Raw genomic sequence first — 4,170 nt, forward strand, 5'->3', positions numbered from 1 at the left:
CTGTCGTAAAAACAACGGTAAACATTGCCTTATTTTGGGGTCAATTTTGAGCCTTTAAAGTGCTCTAGCAACTTATTGTTGGCATATATAACTTTCATTTTCGGGATATAGGTTCTTTGGAGCAGTAGAAATATTATCGGGTACAAATTATATATAAATTTAACAAATATTGAGCATTTTAAGGCAAAAAATTGTTGAAAAAATTTGCAAATTTTTTTCATTACCAAAATGCTCGAAAACCGCTCGAATGATTTTGTTTTTGTTTTCTTTAATCAAAAATTCAAGAGTTTTCCTTTCGTTTGGTATATGGGAAGTATTGGTTGATATCTTCCATATATGTTTATTTTATTCAAATATATGGGCATAAATGATTTTCCATACAAAATCACCTCGTCATCATTTTGCAAACACGTGCATATGTTGGAAGTGTGGGAAGGAGACAAAAAGTATGTATGCGTATGTAATGCGGCTTTTGATAAACAGAGGCGCGCTATTTATAACCTAATCGCAGCGTGTGTACATATGTAAATACATACATACGTACATATGTTGATTGCAGTTAATGTGGATCTATTTCTATTTTTAGTAATCTATGTATGTCTATACATACATATGTACATACATATTATATATGTACATACATATATGAACACATGTATGCATAATACGCGAAGACTTTTCGAAGTGAAACAACATTTAGAAAAAGTCCAATCCAAGAATAAAAGTAAAGGTGAGGACGTACATAGATAAGAAAAGGCCAAGGTAAAAATAAACACAAGAACAAAGTTGAGTAAAGATAAAGGCAAACATGAAGACCAAGGTAAATTTAAACACTTTACTTATATGTATAAGTGCAAAGGTGAAGGGGAATATGTATATGAAGAATATGATAAACATAAAAAAAGATAAATATAAAGAAAAAGATGCGGATGAGGATACCGATAAAAGTATAGATGAAGATAGAGGAAGAAAGATTAAAATAAAGGTAGTTGTAGAGAAAAGGATATAGATAAAGGCACAGAGACTCAATCTCGGAACTATTTCGGGATTTTAGGGATTCTCGGGACTTATCGATATAATCGATATTTTGTTGGTTTTTTTATCGATTTTGTTATAGAAATTTTTATCGATATTGTTATTGATTTTGCTATCGATATTTTTGGAACTTATCGATATAATGATCGATATTTTTTCGATTTTGTTATCGATATTTATTCTCGATTTTGTTATCGATATTTTTATTGATTTTGTTGTCGATTTTGTTATCGACACTGTTATCGATTTTATGATCGATTATTTATCGATTTTGTAATCGATATTTTTATCGATTTTGTTATCGATATTTTTATAGATTTTGTTGTCGGTATTTTAATCGATTCTGTAATCGATATTTTTATCTGTTTTGTTATCGATATTTTTTTATCGATTTTGTTATCGATATTCCTATCGATTGTGCCGTCGATATTATTACCGATTTTGCTATCGATTTTGTCATCGATACTTTTATCGGTTTTGTTACCGATATTTTTATCGATTTTGCTATCGCTATTGTTATCAATTTTTTTATAGGTTTTATATTCGATATTTTTATTGATGTTGCTATCGATATTGTTATCGATATTTTTATGGATTCTGTTATGGATTTTGTTATCGACTTTATAATCGATTTTGTTATCGACTTTGTTATCGATTTTGTAATCGATTTTTTTGATAGATTTCGTAATCAGTGTTGTTATCGATTTTGCTATCGGTATTTTTATCGATTTTGCTATCGATTTTGCTTTCGATATTATTTTCGATTTTGATATCAATATTTTCATCGATTTCTTTATCGATGTTTTTATCGATTTTGCTACCGATATTATTATCGCTTTTGTTATCGATATTTTTTGCTTAGTGTGTACTTTCGTTTTTTACTTGGATATGCTCTTTACCATACCACGTATTCTACGTTTAAATTTAGCGGCTGTATCTCCGATACAGCCTGCAGACTAAGACGAAGGCGCTGGACTGTTCCTTTTTTAGGGGGTTTTAATGTAAAAACTCTAGTGATAGTAGAGAGTCTCAAGCAGTGTTGCCGTTGTACGACTAAAAGAGCAATCTGAACCTATTAAACCGCCAATACCCTTTAAACCGACTTTTGATTTTTTATCCTTTTCCAAAATATGTCCATATATAATATATACAAATACACAATATACAACTTTAAACTTTTAAAAGAAATGCAACTTTATTTTTTGCAGAAACTCGATTTCTGTGTATGTTGGCAACCCTGTTTTGAATTTTGCTGTTATGGTTACTGGTACATGATATATGTATGTTACGTAAACAACGATCTTTTGGTTTAAAATAAAATTGTCTCTTTATTTGCAACATATTTATTAAAGATAAAACTTTAGATTTATTCTATTATAAGTATAGAAAAGCAAGAAATACGGTGACCCTTTTTTCATCAATCGCCCCTTTTTTACGACTTTCCGGTCTCAGTCATTAGCGGCCTCCATACCTAGTTGTGGCGATATGGGCTACAGTCCATTTTGTCTTCCCTGCAAATATTTCCAGTTGATTTATTTGAGGCCTTTTTAGTTCATAATGCTTAGATTCAGAAATGAAGTCTTGCCTTGTTAATTTTTTAAGGTGAAAATATCTCCAAAGACCAGCTAACCTTTGGGGTTTTTAATTAGCTTATCTTGCGCATAGGGTTACTTATAATCCTTAGAGACAAAGGGAAACTTTTCAAGCTTTTCAAAAACCAAGTCTTCGTCGGTTAATTTATTCCATATCTTCTGTAGTCATTTTCTACATAGAACAATATAAACAGTGCCTCATACAAAGTTTAGATGTTGATATTTTTAAGGACCAACCTAATTTATATACCGGATTCCACTCCTCCCAGTTATAGGACTTTTTTTCCAATTTCTTCTCTTTTGGCCACTGAAGTGTCCGATCTAAATATATAAAATCTACTCACCTCAATGATAGTATTGTTCAAATATAGTTATTTCGGTCATTTGTCAAAACCTGATTTGATTTTGCATGCTAATCAAAAATCTAAAAAACTATAGGTTTTAAACTTGTTTTTATGCATTTTTGAACTTTATGCTGCACGCTGTACAATGATAAGACAAACCTTTCGTTTCATATTTCTCGCTTCACTTTTTGGAGTTAATTGGATGTTGCTTTCCCTTAACAATGATTTAAAGAAAAAAACTATCCTACCTACAAAGCAACAAAATACAAAACTATCTTTCGCTTACGTCAGTAAAAGTACTCACCCGCAAATCATCTGTATGTATTTGTTTAACACAACGCGGTTTCGGTGAGTGCCACACTTTTCGCTGATAATCCATAAGGCCCGTTTCCGTGACACGTCGCAAACTGAAAATGCTCCGTACATAAATCAAACCTTTTAATATATGTAAATTTAATAGAATAAACGCGCATGCTAAATCATTGAATTTTTAATAGTGAAAAAACAAAAATTATCGCAACAACTTTTGCACGTGCGAAAAAAGTTTTAACAATTTTTCATGGCACACACATTATCGCATAAAATATGTATGTACGTTGCGCTCACTCACAGGTGTTCTGTTCACCTAAATTCCAAGCATCATGTTACACATCTGCTTAAATTTCTGCCTCTGGGCTGATGGCTTGCGCTTGTACATATATGCCTGTACATATGTATACATATATGTTTGTATATATGTATGTGCGACAATCAAACTTGCATTAATTTCCATTCAGTTTCATATTTCATTGGGGAATTTACAGGCAGGTATGCTATTTATTACACACCCATGCTAATTTCATATATCTGCCACATGCCACATATGTGGCACCAAAGCTGCTACTCAATAGCCAAATGGAATACGAGTATGTATGTATTTGCATACATTGTAAGTGGTAGGAAATAAAAAGATGTGTGGGAAGGCCGCAGTGGTTGGAGGAATAGTAGGGTTATACAAATAGTGAGGATCGAAGACTGAAGATATAATATCGTGAACAAGCTATTTAAGAGATGCAGTAAACAACTCATATGGAGCTGCGAAGGATGGATTAATGCTTTGGAAGCAAACAAATTTAGCAAGAAAGAAAGTGGCACCATTTTTTTTTTAATATCTTCTTTTCTTTTTGGAGTTGATATGTATTTCACATACTATGGTATTT

General features: G+C 31.7%; 1 protein-coding gene across 1 annotated transcript in view; it reads left to right on the forward strand.

The window, feature by feature from the left end:
* LOC118746373 overlaps nt 1–4,170 on the forward strand; it is a 54,375-nt gene that overhangs the window by 46,440 nt on the left and 3,765 nt on the right. The gene's annotated exons all lie outside the window — the stretch shown is intronic.

This window comes from Rhagoletis pomonella, unplaced genomic scaffold (assembly GCF_013731165.1).
Source record: "Rhagoletis pomonella isolate Grant_MI unplaced genomic scaffold, Rhpom_1.0 Rhpom_scaffold_00010, whole genome shotgun sequence".
NCBI lineage: Eukaryota > Metazoa > Arthropoda > Insecta > Diptera > Tephritidae > Rhagoletis > Rhagoletis pomonella.